Genomic DNA, 20,502 nt, shown 5'->3' with positions numbered 1-20,502 from the left:
CTGTAAAGAATTTGTTAGTGTTTTACAACCATGGCCTATTAAACTGGTATTCTGTTAATTTTCACACCTGTCAGCAACTTCTTTCTTTGAAATTTGAATTACTACATTCTTGTTGAACTCTGAGGGTATTTCACCTGTCATTTACATCTTACACACTGGATCGAAGACTTTTGTCACAGTTGGCTCTCTCAAAGCTATCAGTAGTTCTGATGGAATATCGCATACTCCAGGGTCTTATTTATACTTAACCTTAGGCACTCTGTCAGACTCTTTTCACTGTATCATATCTTGTTTCATCTTCATGCATGTCCACTATAAAGTTCCTCTCCCTTGTATAGACCCTCTATATACTTCTTCAGCCTTAAAGCTTTCCCTTCTTGTCTTAGAACAAGTTTCCCGTCTGAGCTCAAGCTATTCATAGTCATGCAGCTGTGTCTGTTTTCCCCAAAGGACTCTTAAATTTTCCTGTGGGAAGTACAGATTTGTTGGAATGAGATTTTCACTCTGCAGTGGATTGTGCGCTGATACGAAACTTCCTGGCAGATTAAAACTGTGTGCCGGACCAAGACTCGAACTTGGGACTTTTGCCTTTTGTGGGCAAGTGCTCTACCATCTGAGCTACCCAAGCATGACTCATGCCCCATCCTCACAGCTTTACTTCTGCCAGTACCTCATCTCCTACCTTCCAAACTTTACAGCAGCTCTCCTGCAAACCATGCAGAACCATCACTCTTGAAAGAAAGGATATTGTGGAGACATGGCCTAACCACAGCCTCGCGGATGTTTCCAGAATGATATTTTCACTCTGCAGCAGGGTGTGTGCTGATATGAATCTTCCTGGCAGATTAAAACTGTGTGCCGGAGTGAGACTCACTCGAGACCTGTTTTTTATATTTTTGTTACTTCTGAAACTTTTCAAGCGTATTTCTTCTTTTAATAATTTTCAGTGTGCAGCCAGATCCGGTCAACATTCAGCCAAGATATTTCACCCCAGAGATGTCCAGACATCTTCAGGTGGGTCAGTGAAGAGCCCAGGTGCATTCATGTTATTTATGCTGAATCTCGTGCATACAAAATGTGCTGGCATCTTGGATAATTTCAATTATGAGGTTTGTTAAGAAAATTCCAGAACATCCATAATTTTGTGCCATTGGTGTCTTGGCACTTTTTTCAGTTTTAAGGCATCTTTAATGGATGTGACCAGGACCAAGCTTTTTGCTAGTGGACAGAAGATAACCTGGATTTTATTTTTCCTAAGCAATCTGATAATTTTAGTATCTGTGACTTATTCAGTGCTGACCTGATGGCCTAATTTGAAATACTCTCCCCTCAATCTACTTCTTACTTAATAACAAATTCTTCGAACAAACAGTAGGCGTCACCATCAGGAGTCCTTTGTCACCTAGGTGGCTAATCCTTTTATCGAGGACTTTGAGGAGAAAGCAGTTGAGTCTGCTGTTTTAAAGCCCATTGTTTTCCAGCATTATGTAGATGATACTTTTGCTACATGGCCCCATGGCAGACAAGTACTGGAGAAATTCCTTTGTCACTTAAACTTATTACATGAGAACATCAAGTTTACAATGGAGACTGAGGAAAATGGGATATTACCCTTTTTATACATACTAGAACGCCATGAGAATGATGGGTCATTGGGACATTCTGTCTACAGAAAATCCACACACGACTCTAGATCTACAGATGTCTAGCTACAAACACCCCGCACAAACTGCCAGTGTTCTAAGTCCCTTAATACATCAGACATACGTAATATCAGATGAGGAAAACCTCTACACAGAACTTGAACACTTTAAGAAGATTTTTAAAGAGAATGATTACAATTCACCCCAAATAAAGGCCGCCACACACAGCTATAACAATAAAATAATAATAATAATAATAATAATAATAATAATAATAATAATAATACACTTACACGATCACAATGCCACAAATATAGAATACATCACACACATTCAGCAACCGAAAGATTCACATTAAGCAGAAAGGAAGGAGGAAGGGGATTTATCGACATAAAAAACCTACATTATGGTCAGGTAGACAATTTAAGAAAATTCTTTATAGAACGAGCAGAAACTAGCAAAATACACAAAGCAATCACTCATATAAATACATCGGCTACACCACTGCAATTTCATAACCACTTCTACAACCCTTTAGATCACATAACATCAACAGATACAAAGAAAGTAAATTGGAAAAACAAAACACTACATGGCAAGCACCCGTATCATCTAACACAACCACACATCGATCAAGACGCATCCAACACATGGCTAAGAAAAGGCAATATATACAGTGAGACGGAAGGATTCATGATTGCAATACAGGATCAAACAATAAACACCAGATATTACAGCAAGCATATTATTAAAGATCCCAATACCACAACAGATAAATGCAGACTTTGCAAACAACAAATAAATACAGTAGATCACATCACAAGCGAATGTACAATACTAGCAAATACAGAATACCCCAGAAGACATGACAATGTAGCAAAAATAATAAATCAACAGCTTGCCTTACAACATAAACTTATAAAACAACACATTCCCACATACAAGTATGCACCACAAAATGTACTGGAGAATGATGAATACAAATTATACTGGAACAGAACCATTATAACAGATGAAACAACACCACATAACAAACCTGACATCATACTCACCAATAAAAAGAAGAAATTAACACAACTAATCGAAATATCCATACCCAATACAACAAAAGTACAGAAGAAAACAGGAGAAAAAATTGAAAAATACATCCAACTGGCTGAGGAAGTCAAGGACATGTGGCATCAGGATAAAGTTGACATTATACCAATTATACTATCAACTACAGGAGTCATACCACACAATATCCACCAGTACATCAGTGCAATACAGCTACATCCAAACTTATATATACAACTACAGAAATCTGTAGTTATTGATACATGTTCAATAACTCGAAAGTTCCTAAATGCAATGTAACAAATACCGTACAGTTAAAAGGAAGTCACGCTTGATCAAGGTCTGGGTCACTTTCCATTTTTAACCAGACCTAAGGTCTGAGAAAAATAGAAATAATAATAACAATAATAATAATAATAAACCCCGTGGAGGCCCGGGAAAAGAATAGCCCTCCGGTATGTTCTGCCAGTTGTAAAAGGCAATGAAAAGAACAAACCACTAATAGGGCTAACCCCCCCCCCCCCCTTTTAGTGTGATTAGTTGGTTCAGGACAGAACTAAAGAAGCCTCGGACAAGCGCCGTCATGGTCGGGGACAACGTTTGAACCCTATGCCCGCCCACAATGGTAACGACACTGCTAGCCAACTGGAAAATGATTTAAATCCAAATACAGGTGTTTTGCAGGATATGCTTCCTGCAACCACCTTAGTAGGAAAACAAAGACAGAGGATGAGATGGTCAGATGAAGTTAATCGACACCTCATGTTCTGTTATTACCAAGCATCAAACCTAGGAACCAACACAACTGGATACAGATCACAAGTATACACAACATTTATTACCAGATACCCAGAATTAAAATTTTTAACAGAACAACGACTAGCTGATCAGATCCGTGTAATAATCAAAAATAACAGGATACCCCAGTCAGAATTAGAAAACTCAAACAAGTACAACAGATACTGGAACAAAATAATGTGCAATACCGTACAGTTAATAGGTTAAAAAGTTAGATGATGATGATGATTTGATGATGATTTGATGATGATTTGATGATGATTTGATGATGATTTGATGATGATTTGATGATGATTTGATGATGATTTGATGATGATTTGATGATGATTTGATGATGATTTGATGATGATTTGATGATGATTTGATGATGATTTGATGATGATTTGATGATACAGTAATGGACTCAAATATCCCAGAGCAAACAATCAGAGGAAAACGAAATCTTAAGACAGCCACCAGAACAAGCACAAATAGAACACAAAGTGACACACCTGTTAGATATAGAAGAAAAATTTCAGCTGACATATATAGAATACAAAGACACAAATACAGACATTAGACCATTCTTGCATAGACCACATAGCCTCCGCTATGTTCTGCCAGTTGTAAAAGGCGACGAAAAGAACAAACCACTAATAGGGCTAACCCACATGTCAAAACAACGACAACAACAATCAACACAATCATACACAACAAAATAAATGAAAATAAAACTATGGAAGAGTTACAACTACTGGTTTATATAGGAGCACTCACTACACTAAATATACACACTAGGCAGAGATCAGAACCAACCAACACACAGAAGAAACCCACAAAACCAGCATGGCAACACAGGCTACAGATCAGAATAGAAAAACTGAGAAAAGACATCGGACAGCTAACACAATTTATAAGAAATGAAATATCAGACAAAAAACGAAAAAGGTTAGGTAAAATCTCACAACAAGAAGCGATAGAGCAATTAGATGAAAAGAAGCAGAAATTACAAGCACTGGCCAAACGACTCAGAAGATACAAAAAAAGTGAAAATAGAAGGAAACAAAACCAAACATTCAACACAAACCAAAAGAAATATTACCAGACAATAGATAACACACACATTAAAGTAGACAATCCACCAAACATAACAGACATGGAACACTTCTGGAGCAACATATGGTCAAACCCGGTACAACATAACAGGCATGCACGGTGGATACAAGCAGAAGCAGAAACAGACACATACAAGATGATACTGCGGATGCCTCAAGTGATAATTTTGCAACATGAAGTCGCCCAAGCAATTAATTCTACTCACAATTGGAAAGCCCCTGGAAAAGATAAAATACCAAATTTCTGGCTAAAGAAGTTAACCTCAACACATTCACATCTAATTAAATTATTTAACAGTTACATTGCAGACCCATACACATTCCCTGATACACTTACACATGGAATAACTTATCTGAAACCTAAAGATCAAGCAGAAACAGCAAACCCAGCAAAATATTGCCCCATAACATGCCTACCAACAATATACAAAATATTAACTTCTGTCATTACACAGAAATTAATGACACATACAACACAGAACAAAATTATAAATGAAGAACAAAAAGGCTGTTGCAAAGGAGCACGAGAATGTAAAGAGCTACTGATAATAGATACAGAGGTGACATATCAAGCTAAAACCAAACAAAGGTCGCTACACTATGCATACATTGATTACCAAGAAGCTTTTGATAGTGTACCCCACTCATGGTTACTACAAAGTAGATCCTAAATTGATACAGTTCCTAAACATAGTAATGAAAAATTGGAAAACCACACTTAATATCCAAACAAATTCAAATAATATCACATCACAGCCAATACAGATTAAGCGTGGAATATACCAAGGAGACTCATTAAGTCCTTTCTGGTTCTGCCTTGCTCTGAACCCACTATCCAACATGCTAAATAATATAAATTATGGATACTATATTACTGGAACATACCCACATAAAATCACACATTTGCTATACATGGATGATCTAAAACTACTGGCAGCAACTAATCAACAACTCAACCAGTTACTAAAGATAACAGAAGTATTCAGCAATGATATAAATATGGCTTTTGGAACAGATAAATGTAAGAAAAATAGCATAGTCAAGGGAAAACACACTAAACAAGATTATTACGTATTGGATAACCACAGCGACTGCATAGAAGCGATGGAAAAAATAGATGCCTATAAATGTATGCACTGGGGACACTGATGACTACTATTAATCTACTGTGTTCCTTTCATACACAGGGGAATGTGTCTTCTAAAATAGGCAGATAGCTTAGGAAAAATTAAATCAAGGTTATCTTCCCTCCACCAATGAAGAACTCAACACTGGTTGGATCTGTTAAAGACGACTTAACAATTGAAAGAAAGAAAAAAAAAAAAAGCACGTATTTACAAAATTCTTTGCCAGTGTGGTGCTATATATGTACGCCAGACAGCATGAACTGTCCAGCAGCATTGTACAGAACATCAAAGATACACCAGTCTTCAGCAACCATCAAAATCAGCAGTAGCAGAACACTGTATTTTCATGGGACACTCAATGGAGTGCAATAGAACAAAAATGTTAGCTCCAGTTCCCAGTTCTGGGATTCAGTAAACAAAGAATTGCTGGAAATACATCTTGCTACGGTCGTCGTCGTCTTCAGTCCTGAGACTGGTTTGATGCAGCTCTCCATGCTACAGTAAAGCTGCATGCCCTTGGGAAAAATTACGGCTGTAGTTTCCCCTCGCTTTCAGCCGTTCACAGTACCACAACAGCAAGGCCGTTCTGGTTAGTGTTACAGGGCCAGATCAGTCAATCATCCAGACTGTTGCTCCTGCAACTACTGAAAAGGCTGCTGCCCCTATTCAGGAACCACACATTTGTCTGGCCTCTCAACAGATCCCCCTCCATTGTGGTTGCACCTAAGGTATGGCTATCTGTATCACTGAGGCACGCAAGCCTCCCCACCAACGGCAAGTTCCATGGTTCATGGGGGGTCTTGCTAATTATCTTTTAAATAATGACAACAGCTTTCAACAGCATAAAAACTGAAATCCTACACGAGGTCTGTTCAAAAAATTCCCGAACTTTTTCCATGAAAAGTTTTTCTATGTTTACCTTTCATTTATTGTGCACGGATCTCCTCCAAAATACTCTCCTCCACAGTTGATACACTGCTGCTAATGCCATTCCCATTTCCAGAAGCAGTATTGGTACGAAGTATGCCAAAGTCAGGCACCTGTTCAAGAAAGAGTGAAGGGGAGACTTGTGAAACTATTGTCTTATTTCTATTCTTCAGTCCTGTCAAAAGTGTTACAGAAAATGGCCTCAAACCAGATCAAAAATGTTATTGTAAGAACAATATTATTATAAGTAACCAGTTTGGATTTCAACCAGGAAAACTCTGGACACAGTGAATAACTTTATTGAAAGAATATGCAAATCATTGGATCAGAGGAGTGAAGTTGTAGGTATCTTCTGTGATCTCACAAAAGCATTTGATTCTGTGAACCATGACTTGCTTACCTACAAATTAGACAAATATGTGATTAAGGACAATGCTCTAGATTGGCTAACATCGTACTTACACTACAGAAAACAAAGGGCAACTGTCACCTCAGATGCAATGAATTTTTATTCTAAATGGAGTACAGTATCACAACTTGTGCTTAAAGGCTCCATTATGGGGCCCAATCCTGTTCCTATTCTATATAAATGCCTTACTCACAAATATAAATTACCCATCAGTTCTGTTTGCAGATGATAGTTCTGCTTTAATTGAAGATGACAATGCAGAAAAAATTCCAAGCTCAATCGTAAACACACTGAATACCTTTGATAACTGGTTACAGTTAGATGGATTGAAGCTGAACACTGCAAAAACCCATGTGGTACATTTTAAAACCAAACATTCAAAATGCATGGAACTTAAAATACAACATAACAATCGACTTATGAAAGAAGTTGACATGGTCAAATGCCTGGGACTAAATGTGGAAAAGAACTTAAGTTGGAATACACATATTGACTTCCTATCAAATAAACTAAGCAGTGTTGCATTTGCAATGCAAATAATAGCAAATTCCACTGGCTTAAGTACATGGAAAAATTACTTGAATTTATCAGATATTGTATAATTTTCTGGAGAAGTTCAAGTAATGTATTTCGAATACTGAAATGGCAAAAGAAAATAGTCAGATACATATATATCGCACATCAAACTGAGTCTGTGTTTAACAGCTGGAAGTTTCAGTATTGTATATCTGTCAGTTATTGTTTAATGCTGTATTAAGTAGAATGTTGACGCACAATTTGTAAATTTCAAGATGGCACAGTTAGAGGATCAACGTGTCCACATTAACTTTTGCGTGAAACTCAAGAAATCCTTCAGACACACACCAAATGATGGAAGACCCCTCTGGTAGTGAGTGCTTAAGCCATACTCAGTGTTACAAATGGTTCACAGTGTTTAAAAATGGTCAGACGCATGTTGAAGGTGACCCTCATTCAGAATTCTGTTAGACGTCTACTGATGACACTTATGTTGGGAACGCCAACGAAATTGTGGGTGCCAATTGAAGACTAACTTTCTGAGAGGTTGCAGAAGAATGTAACATTTCAGTTGGATCATGTCATGAAACCTTGACACAGCATATTGGAGTGCATTGTGTTGCTGTCAAGTTGGTCCCATGGCTCATGAGCCAAGACAAGAAAGACCTTCACCTAGCAGTCTGTGAAGAGCTTTTGGAGCGTGCAAATGAAAGTGAGAAGTTCCTTAAGAGAATCATAACTGGTGATAAGATGTGGATCTACGCTTTTGATGTTTAGAACAAAGTTGAATTTTCACAATGGCTCGGGAAAGATTCCAAAGTTGGAAAAACCCTGTTGAACGAATGAAGATTAGTAATGACAGACAAGATAAAAGAAAATTTGCAGACAGTGTTACACATTATCCAGCAAGAGGAATTGTGGAATTTTTCGTGGAATTATGGTTTATTTGTCTTCTAATGCAAATAATCTAAATCATTTGATTCATGTACAGGTGAGACATCAAAATTGTGGTAAAATACCACCATAAACACAGAACAGCTGATGTTAACAAACAGCATTCTAATAATAATACAGTTTTGTTATGTATACATAAAGTAATATCTAACACTTAATTACCCCCTTGCTCAAATTGTCATTTTAACCTCCATGAATTCTTCTATTGAATAGTAGCATTTCTCCCACAGAATCTACTATAGCCTAGGTTTTTTAAATTTCTGGCTTCATTTTAAATATGTTTCTGCCCATTAATTTGTTACATATTGTCAAACCCATGTACTATGGAGTCCATACACATAATTTCAACTGGTGTCTGGGTACCACAAAATTATTTTTATTTCTCGTGTTTTACATGTGGTTAAAATGACTCTCCTCAGACAATTTTTGTCTGCTGTGTGGGAAGATTAGGATTTTATAAATGTATATGGAGGGAACAATTAGGATCTGTAGTTTCTGAAATAAGGGGTGTTCTTTTGCTGTTTCAGTATTTGAAATACATTACTTGAACTTCCCCAGAAAATTATCCCATATCTAATGACAGATTCAAAATAAGTATGACAAGGAATTTTTTGTGTACTAAAGTCAATGGAAGTTGCTAGTATTTGCATTGCAAATGGAAAACTACTTAGTTGTTTGATAGGAAATCAATATGAGTATTCCAGCTTAAGTTCTTTTCCACATTAAGTCCCAGGAATTTGACTGTGTCAGTTGATTGTTTTATGTATTTAAGTTCCACACATTTTGAATGTTTGGTTCTGAAATGTACCGTATGGGTTTTTGCAATATTCCGTTTCAACCCATTTAACTGGAAACAGTTCTCTAAGGTATTCAGTGTGCTTACAATGGAGCCTGGAATTTTTTTCTGCATTGTCATCTTCAATTAAAGCAGAAGTACCATCTGCACACTGAACTGATGGGGAATTTATATTTATGGGTACATCATTTACATGGGATAGGAATAAGTTTGGCACCAAAATGGAGCCTTGAGGTACACTTTGTGATACTGCACTCCATTTAGAACAATAATTCACTGCATCTGAGATAATAGTTACCCTTTGTTTTCTATTGTGTAAGTATGATATGAGCCAATTTAGAGCATTGTCCTTAATCACATATTTGTCTAATTTGTACATGAGCAAGTCATGCTTCACAGAATCAAATGCTTTTGTGAGACCACAGAAGATACCTGCAACTTTACTCCTCTGATCCAATGATTTGCATATATTTTCAATATAGTTATTCACTGCATCCAGAGTGTTCTCCTGATGGAAATCCAAACTGGTTACTTATAATAATATTGTTTGTGGAATAAAATTTTCCATCTGGTTTGAGGCCATTTTCTGTAATACTTTTGACAGCACTGAAGGATATAAATAAGGCAATAGTTTCATATATCTTCCCTCACCACTACCCTGACAGATGTCTGGCTTTGGCATACTCCTTACCAATGCCGCTTCTGGAAGCAGATATGGCATTGGGAGCAGTGTATCAATTGTGGAGGAGACCATGCACAATAAGTAAAAGGTAAGCATAGAAATACTTCGTGGACAAAGTTTGGGAATTTTTTTGAACAGACCTTGTGTAGGATTCCAGTTTTTATCCTGCTGAAAGCCATTCTCATGATTTAAACAATAATCAGCAAGATGCATTTCCACCAATTCTTTGTTTACTGAACCCCAAAACTGGTAACTGGAGCTAAAATTTTTGTTCTATAGCACACCATTGGTTGGAGCCAAAAGTGAAGCCAGTGCCGAGCTCCCACCTCCAAAAGTGAAGCCAGTGCCGAGCTCCCACCTATGCCCCAGCATATGCCCTGAACCTGCCCAGGAACACAAGCTGAAAAACTGGGCAGAGGGCATGGGCCCACATCTGGAGGCAGAGCAGGAAATGAAGATGGAGGCATCTTGATGACTGCACAGGGACCCGAGGAGGCATGTGGGACAGCTGCAGGGAAGAGGTGGTGTGTCTTCAGATGATGGCAGCTGTCAAGAGATGATGACTGTAAAAGGCCGTTGATTGCCATTGGCTTCTGGACTGGTGCTGAGCAGGTCCTGTGATAGTCGGATGCAGCAATGGCTGCTGCCTCCAGGCAAGCACGGAATCTAAAAGCACAAAACCTGTGCCAGGATCATGCAATTCACATGGACAAGTTTGATTCTGGTGGCGTCTCTGCAGGAGAAATGTAGAATGTCCAAAAAAATATAGAATGGTGCCTTGCTCCCAGCATCTCTGTCCACAATATCTGTGAAAGACCGAATCATTAGTGTGATACTTTGCCTGTCTGGGGAGAGTGGGCACTGCCCTCTGTGAGAGGTGCCACAACTGAAGAAAGGTGCGCTGGTGCTGTCCATGTAACAACTCTACCAGCGATGGTCCATCACATGGCTGGGAGCTGTAGGAAGACAAGAATAACAACAGAGCTTGATCCCATGTGTGGGAGGCACAAAGTTTGTCCATCTGTTGTTTAAATGTTGGTACAAAGCATTCGGCTTTGCCATTGGATTGCTGGTGAAATGGTGCACTTGTGATGTGGTTGATGCCACTGGCAATGCAGAACTGTTCAAACATATCAGTAACACATCAAAGTCCAATGTCAGTCACAAACATTTCAGGCAATTCCTCGAGGCAAAAGATGGACAACAAGGCCTGGATTGTGGAACAAGCTGTAGGAACTGTGAAGGGAAATTTGCTGAAAGTGTTAACAATGATGATCCAATGTATACTCCAGCTCCTTGGTGTGAATGACATCCTAGTGACCTTGAAGTAGCAAACGAAGCATATCAGGCTGGATAGCCTTGGAAACACATGACTGGTCATTATTTGAAGCAAAGTGACACCTTGGTGAAAGGCAAGGGTATGCCAATGGGCAAAATACTTGAGAATCACAGAGCTGTGATTCTGTCTGGGTGACCATGGCCACCCATTGTGAATGTAGTGCAACAGAACCCAAGAATCAGGGTATGCTGTTGTGGCCTGGGCAATTTTCTGGTGATTAAGTGGAAAGCTACGCAAAGCATCTGTGTTTGTACATCAATGTAGCAACAAGAAGACCTGTCAAAAGTTCTTTGTGTTTATTGTTGGCATATGTTATTGACAGGTATTACCGTCTCCTAGACCGCTTCTTATGAATTACATACCTGCCAATGTCTGCTCTTGGCAAGACAGAGAAGTCGCACATCTCACTCAGCAAAGATAGGCGAGCATAATTACTATCAATATGCACACATGCACTGGTCAGATATAAACAGACATGCAAAAAATTCATTATCTGTTGGGATAGAGTAGGGTCAAGTGTTTTGGATAACCCTTGGGTGGGGACCATTTGTATACCCAACAGAAGGATCGTGTTACAATAACCATCACACAGTAGAAGGTAAAACTAAGCATATTATACACTTCCTACAGCTTAGACAAATGAAGCAAGCTGGTTGGCTCTTTTTGCATTAAACATGGTGTGTGGTTGGCCTCAAAGGGTTTATAGAAGCACCATTTAGTTCATGAGCAGTTTCTGAGAAAACCCGAAAAAACAATTTTTCACCATTTTTTGGCCATCAGCAATGGATATCTAAATAATTAACCAAAGCAAATTACTCAAATTGTAACGGTATATTCTCTAGGGATTTTGAAGTGCTCTCTTCCCTTTTCCAAAAATCTTTATCCATTATCAAGAAACACCCTAAAAACATAGGTTTTGGGTACCAAAACTTAGCCACAGGTCCCACAGGTCTATGGAGAACAAATGGCTGTAGTTTCTGTGATACACCTCTAGAATACCCATCAATAATGAAACTTGAAAATTTTCTTGAGCTTTCTGAGATACAGAGTTTTACTGTTACCCTTCTTGTACATGTAAAATCTGGTGTTAGGCAAAAACTTAGTTATAAAGTGATGTAGCACGGAGAAATATGCTGTACAGTGTCTGTCATCATGTTGTAGTACTGATGCACATTCAAAATACTTGTACACACAAAATCTGGTCTGATATGTAAAATTGGTTTTGCATTATTTCAATTTCACACAAGCAAGCCATTGAAATTTTATAGACCCTTAAAGTTCTCTTCGTATGAATGACATGTCCTGCTGTAGCAGGAAAAAGAACCAGCAAAAAATGCTACTAGGTGCACAAAAAGGCAAACATATTCTTGTTTACAACACTGACTGAAAATTGGGGTTCTAGCTACTTCACTCTAACCTCCTCGGTATCTTTAAAAATTTTCCAAAAAGATTTTGGCGCACAAACATACTCAAGCTTGTTTATGCTGAGAGAGGAAGAGACAGTTGCAGTGGGAAAGAGATGGAAAAGTAACAGATACTGGAAGATTGTTGACAGTGATTGTGGTTTAGAAAGAGCAAATGGAGGCAGTGATATAGTGAGATAAAGAGAGAGACACTGTGGCTATGGAACATGCTTGACAATGAGGAAACACTGCTAGGAAAAAGAATTAAGGAGACAGTTCCAATGGGAGAGGAATAAAGAGAAGGAGAAACTGGAAGTGGGCAAGAGTCAGTGGTAATGAGAGACAGACTCTGTGACAATGAGAATGAGGAAGAGAGAGATAGTGACAGTGAGAAGAGATAGCAGCAGTGGGCAGGAATAAATGAGATAGTAGCAGCGGGAGAGAGCACGAGACAGACAGTGACAGTACTAATAGCAGGACAGAACAAAGGAGGCTATGGCTGTGAGATGGAGGACAGTGACACTGACTCAAAGAGATGATAACAATGAGTTGGGCTGCATGAGTGATTGAGTATGAGCAGGTGGGAATGGATAGATATGAGTGACTTGCAGTGATGGACTAATTGGTGTGAGTGACTTATAGTTAGGGGGGCTTGTGGAATGAGAGGTGAGTTGCATGCTGAAAGGAGTACAAATATGTTGACAAGCCAAAAATTTTGGGAAAATTTTTGAAGTTGCCAAGAAAGGTAGAATAAAGCAGCTGGTACTCCACTTTGCAGTCAGTCTTTTAAACAGGGACATACACACCTTTTTTTCCACCAGTGAGAATCATGTTTCAGAGCTGACCATCCTGATTTAGATTTGTCTGAATCACTCTATTTCAATGCTTGGATGATTGCTTTCAAGCAATGAACAACTGATACAGATCTCTCTTAGATCAAATTCAACATCCTGTTGAGATGTATCAATCATTCATGCATTTTAAGAAGACATTATAATATTTTCAATTTTCAACATTTCACACTATGGAACTGCTTACTCTATTTTATTGGATTTTCAATATATTCTTGTCATTTTGATTTTTAAGCATATGGAAGCTAAATTTAGTGCATAAAGCACCATTTGTTTTCTTACTGTTAAGTATTAATTCTGGAATATGCATTACTGTCAAATATTTGGAAAAAATCAGCATGGGTCTTTATAAGATTGGCAGAATTTGCTGCCCTATCAAAGCTTGTAGATGGCTAGATGAACAGGCGATATACTGACATAGGCCTCACCTCCAGGCTGGATGGCTGTGAACTGAGTAGATCCCACCACTGGAACAGGAGTAATATTTTTACGGGACTGGTCTGCTACTTTGAGGTGGCAGTGACATCACATTGCATGCTTTCCTTGTCTGATCAGCTCCTCTGGTGGCCCTGATTGGGTTGAAAAGTATCTCATTTTTGCTTTTCAGCAGCAGTGGTGGTGGATGTATTTTACATTCAGTGTACTGAATTTATATTCTTGTGTCAGACTAACATCTCCTTATTGTACTCTGCATGGTCATGCTGATGTCATTCTGCTGTGTTCTTATGGTAAGCAGCAGTAAGTCATTGTCCTTAGCCATGTTACATGCAACACCCATGGTTTTTTCTTGTTGGCATTCTGTGTGGCTGCAGCATTCTGACATGTTTTGCTCGCCACTTGACCTAACAGCAGAAGACTTCAAACATTTACTCTATTATGCAAAGCCTGTTATTCCATGGCATTTCGAATATTTGCTGTTTGTCTTTTTTATTGTTGCAAGAACCAAATTAATGTATTAACATTTCCAGACAAAATGGAAACCCCAGTTAAACAATCACCAACTGTTCATTTTGCTTTGATATATGCAAATCACAAGCCTGACCAATGATATTACTCAGAAAAGCAATGCATACATAGATAAAATGATTATAATGCCACTATTAAATTGTTCACATTTTATATCTCATCCTTCCCCTCTACCATCAGTTTAATAATAACTTCACTGAATTTTTCTTAACCATGACACCCGGGTAATGTCAACATAAAAGCACACATGGGCAGAAAATCTTGCTTAAATATGCACCAAAAAAAAAAAAAATTAATCTGTTACCAACAATATTAGTAACAAGATGGACTCATAAACAACATAAGTATGGCACAATGAGCTGCACACAGGCACAACAAAGAGACTGTTACACATTTAGCTTTCAGCCAAAATCTTCTTCAGAAAAGAAAATACCCACACATTCATAAAAGCTGGCACACCTCATGCATCTTGAGTGCCATCTCTGGTAGCGTGGACTGGAATGCAACTGTTTTGTTGAACAAAAGTAACAATTTGGAGTGGTGTGGGGAAGGGGGAGGGACAGCAGGATATTGGGGGGGGGGGGGGAAGGGGGAGGGACAGAAGAGTGCTGTCTGGTGGGGCGTGCAGGGATTAGATGCAACTAGTTGTAGCATTGTGATGCGGGGAGGGACGAGGAAGGGGGAGTGGTAAAGGAGAGGAGCAGAAAAGAAGGAAAAATAGGTGGATACATTGGCAGAGAGTGGTACGAAATGAAGATGATGAGGATGTGAACAGGGAGGAGGTGATATGACAGAGGGGCGGAAATTGTTGGGTGGAGGGTGTAGGGACAGTAGGTTACCGTAGATTGAGGCCAGGATAATTTTGCAAGTGGAGAATGTGTTGTGAGGATGATTCCCATCTGCACAGTTCAGGAAAGCTGATGGTGGAGAGAACGATCAAGAAGGCCCAGGTTGTGAAGCAGGCACTGAAATAGATGATGTTATGTTCAGCTGCATGTTTTGCCACAGGGTGGTCTACTTTGCTCATTGCCACAGTTTGATGAGGGTCATTCATCCTGGTGGACAGTTGATTGGTATTCATAACTATATAAAAAGCTGTGAAACAACTGCAGCAGACTGCTATATGACATGGCTATTTTTATACGCGGCCTGGCCTCTGATGTGGTAGGATAAGCTTGTGACAGGGCTGGAATAGGAAGTGCTGGGTGATGTTGCACCTGGGCCTTCCACTGAGATACGATCTTTGCAGCAAAGGGCTTGGATTGGAAGTGGTATAGTGATGGACTAGGATGTTATGAAGTTGGGGGGGGGGGGGGGGGGGGGGCTGACAGAATGCTACTTGAGGAGGGGTGTGGATCTTGCAGGCTGTCCCTCATTTCAGGACATGATTGTAAATAATAAAAGCCCTGTTGTAGGATATGGCTGAGTTATTCAAGCCTGTGATGGTACTGTGTGACAAAGATAGTACTCCTTTGTAGCTGCTTCTTGGGGATGTGTGGGAAATGGCATGGAAGATCTGTTTGTGGACTAGGTCTGGGGTATACTGGCTGTCTGTAAAGGCTTTGGTGAGACCTTCAGTGTACTGGGCAAGGGAGTTAGTCACTGCAAATGTGCCATCCCCTGCTGGCCAGGCTGCACGGGAGAGATTTTTTTGGTTGTGTTTTTCTCTCTTCCCTCCCCCGCCCTCCCCCCCCCCCCCCCCCCCCCCCCCCCCCCCCCCAAAAAAATTATTATTATTATTTTCAGATTTCATATAATCTTCAACAGTGTCATTTACACAACATGTACACAGCACCAAAAAATTTCAAATATTGACTCATGGCTTATTCAGCTTAACTGCATGGTATGTTTCCTTCTTTTGGTTATTTAGAATCAGTCAGTTTGCCTAAAAACCATGCTAATTACAAAATATCAGTCATCACAGACTTTGTTATCACTGTTCATATGTAAACAGATACCTAATTACTAATTTCCTGATAAAATAGATGAAAAAGATATGTAAAGAAAGGAAATATTCTTATGACCAATGATAAAAAGATGTTAGAAACACCTGCACTCATTTAATTCCAGAACAATTAATATATGTAATTAAAACATTATTACTGGAATAGCATCCCATATTTAGGCAAACTAGACAGTGTAATTCAATAGAAATTATTTCTGTATCTAACAATTCACATTCAAATGAATCATCTTCCACTGTTCAGTCAGTCCAAATCCACATCCACCCAACAGGATTAAGGTTTTCCCTGACTTTCCTAAATAGCTCCAAGCAAATGCTGGGATGATTCCCTTGAAAGGGCATGCCCAAATTCCTTACCCATCCTTGGAACAGTCCAAGCTTGTGCTCCATCTCTAACAACTTTGGTGTCAATAGGATGTTAAACCTAATCTTCCTTCCTTCCTTCCTTACACTATTCAGTTACTCAGAAGCATGAATCTTTAATTGGAATTTGTGAAACCTGGTAAACAAAAATAGATAAATTCAGTTTGAATTATTGTAAACTTATAAAAGTTTACCTTAAGCCATTTTAAGTCAGTCTGTAGTGAGTATGAAAGGACGATGTTGCATAAATTTCAAGTCAGAAAATGTACCAGAATTTATCTAGGTTTCACATCCAGGATTTGTTCAGTGATTTATTGACTGTTCATATATTTAATTGGAAAGTGAATGTGTAATTATTATCATGGGCTGTGTCAAATTTCAACAATAATTATCATTGACTGTGTCAATTGTGTCAGACTGTGAACTGTGTTACTTCCAAATGATGATTACTGCTATACCTTGTTCCTGCTGATTTGACTGTTAGATATACAAAACAGTGTTATTAAGAGTACAATTCTGTGACTATGTTTTTATATATGTTTACACTTGAACTTTTGTGAACAGTTACGACTGTGTTACGTGCTGTACAAGAACAATACTGCAGGATATCAGTGTGGTATGTGGCTAGCTGTTTACCTGTGCATAAATCAGATAGATGAGATATGAATGGCCATAAACAGTGGTTTATTTAACATATAAGTGCAAGTAAAGTGTTTGAACTGCAAATCTGATGTAGATCACATTATTGGCAATAACCTATTTTCAACCACTAATTTCTCAGCCAGAGTTGAAGAAGATGCAGCTACCAAGGTCATATTTGCACAGGTAGTCGTTAGGATACAAGTTCACATATAAAACTATAACATGTGGCTATGAAATACAATCTCCAATAATTGTTTGATATTTCAAGCATATTTTTAAATTTTCAGTACTGTTCTAGCTGTTGCAGAAGCAAAATATGATGTTTCTACTGAAGATAGCAAAACATGTTTGTGCTCCATACACTTCTCTGGTTAAAACTGACATACCACAGAATAGCACTAGCATTTTTCTTCATGCAATAAACACTAAATATTTTTTCCCTTTAATAAATCAAAGAATTCCCTTAAACACATTGCTTGTCTATCTGCTAGTTAAAATAATGGAATGATTAAAGGTAACAACTTACCATGGAGTTGAGGCAGTGAGTGGTCCATAGGCACATAAATAAGATTCAAAACAAAATTGTTGAGGTTTTTGTGACCACTTGTTGATGTATTGCCTGTTGGCTTCTGTCTCAGGATCTTCGGCCAACATTTGTTAAGAAATTATCCTGACATTTCACCAGCAATGGAGGAAGAACCTACATCAGTGCCATCCATTTGTGCTGGCAGAACATCAATAAAATCCCTAAACAAGCCTTCGCCAAAGATCATAAGACTGAAGCAAATGAGCAATATGTCAAGCCTTAAAACATTGCTCTGTGTTTGGATGTTGTCATTACTCAGAGCTAAAGTAATAAAAATATACCAAAAATTGTAGATGGTGTCCTGAGGAACAAACTGAGAAGAAACCCTTGTCCCAAAACGACAACAATTGATGTTAGAGTGGTGCGTTAATAATTTTTTAACATTAACTAAATTTTCAATCTGTGCTTGGCAGAACATATAAATATTAAATACAAAACACTCCCTAAAGTTCTGCAAAACTGTGTTTATTTCCATCATGAATCGGCTCTCAGATCACCGGAAGATGGCATAATACAATGAACTAGGTTTAACATCCTTAATATACAATACCAGTCATTCATACAACAAATCAATACAACATATCATAAATCTTTGAAACATTAATTTTATGATAATCCTGCACAGACTTCATTATTTGATGCACCAGTAATAACTATAAATTTTAATAGAATATCTAATTTGTAGGCAGTTTTCCTTCTCTTCCCATCCAGCAAGTCTCCCCCCAACTTGGGGTTCTGGGTGACTTTTCTGAACTCTACCCCTATTACTAAACTTCACCTGTCCTTTTCCTTCACCCCTCTTCTTTCCCCTTGAAACCTTATGCCAGAAGAAGGAGGCACTGGCTCCAAAAGCTTGTAAACCAAAAGCTTTATGTGCATGTGTTCTACTGGCATCGCTTGGTGAGTAGATTTTTTTATCTATTCAGTTAGATTATAATTTTTAAAAAAGATCTTTAAAGATACACTGTTTACAATATGTCAAAATTGTTTTCATTTCCCTTAAATTGTTTCAAATTTGATCTATACCTTACACCAGAAAGGCATGTCACTGGCAGAAATGAAATATGTTAATTAATTAAGGAATTAATAAAGCTTTTGTAACACAAATTTAAAATGTAACCTGCTTTTTTGGCCACATTTCATTTACTTAACTTGCTGATTATTCAAGAAATGTTGAGATGTGTAATTCAGCTTTAATATAGTACCTCCACTTCTGGTTCCAGTTCTATGCATTGACAAGCACTTTGCGAAGTGTTAACCAATAAATAACACAGTCAAAACACACAAAATATTTTTAAGATGTGTTTATTGCATCACAACATGGATAAAACTGACATATGCTTAGTGCTCACAAAACTGATTCAAGAGCGCATGCCACAGCTACAGCCCCTGGTCCTTTTATAACAGACAACAAATCCACAATCACTTTATATGTTGTTTAAATTGAACATAACTGATATTACAATTGAAATTTACATACTTTCATAAATCTGGTTGTGTGCTTCACAAATCATGACATTTTTCATGTAGTTAAACAATGGATAATCCAGGATGGAATGTAACAATACTATGAATAGGATAGTTGCTATTCACCATGTAGTGGAGATGCAGAGTCACAGATAAGCACAACAAATACTGTCACATAATGGGGTAAGGAAGAGGCTGGGACAGTGCGAGGAAGTGATAGTAGGGTATGGTTGGGGTACAGTACAGTGCTGCTGTGGGAGTGAGCAGGGATGAGGTGGAGAGAGGGTAGGGCAGCTAGGTGCATCGGGAGGTTAGACAGAGGGCGAGGAAGAGGGGGCAGGGGTAGCTGAAAAGGAGAGAAGTAAAAAGACTGGGTGCTTTGGTGGAATAGAGGGCTGTGTAGTGCTGGTATTCTTTCTGAATCATGTCCATAGCCTCGAGACGTTTTGAAATGGCTTGCTGTGTCACTCCCACTAATCGTAACAATTCCCTAATAGCATCCTTATCATATGTACTTGAGAGCATTCAACGAGACTCGGCCACTGTTTTCTTCATATTGAAACAAAACAGTAACACCTCACAAATGAAGAGAAGTAGGCTCGTAAACTGACAGTTTTAATCAAGAACAACTTTTGTGATGCAGACACAAATCGACTAATGTTTGAATGAGGTTATGTTGACCGAGGTCCGAGCTAACTGCCTGACGTCTACGATCTGTTTCTTTCAACTGCTACTTACTGTTGTTGCCACATGTTGGCAAATGGTGGAAGCAAAGTTGTACACCATATAATTTAATGAACATATGTATCTTTTTGCTTGTTTCAGATGTTCTTTGTACTTTGGTAATTATTGTTGCCACAACCGTGTTATGGCCATCGATATTGGTTTTTATGTGGACATCCTCAAAGATCAAAGAGATC

This window comes from Schistocerca serialis, chromosome 1, assembly GCF_023864345.2.
Source record: "Schistocerca serialis cubense isolate TAMUIC-IGC-003099 chromosome 1, iqSchSeri2.2, whole genome shotgun sequence".
Classification (NCBI taxonomy): domain Eukaryota; kingdom Metazoa; phylum Arthropoda; class Insecta; order Orthoptera; family Acrididae; genus Schistocerca; species Schistocerca serialis.
Note: the sequence above shows the minus strand (reverse complement) of the source record.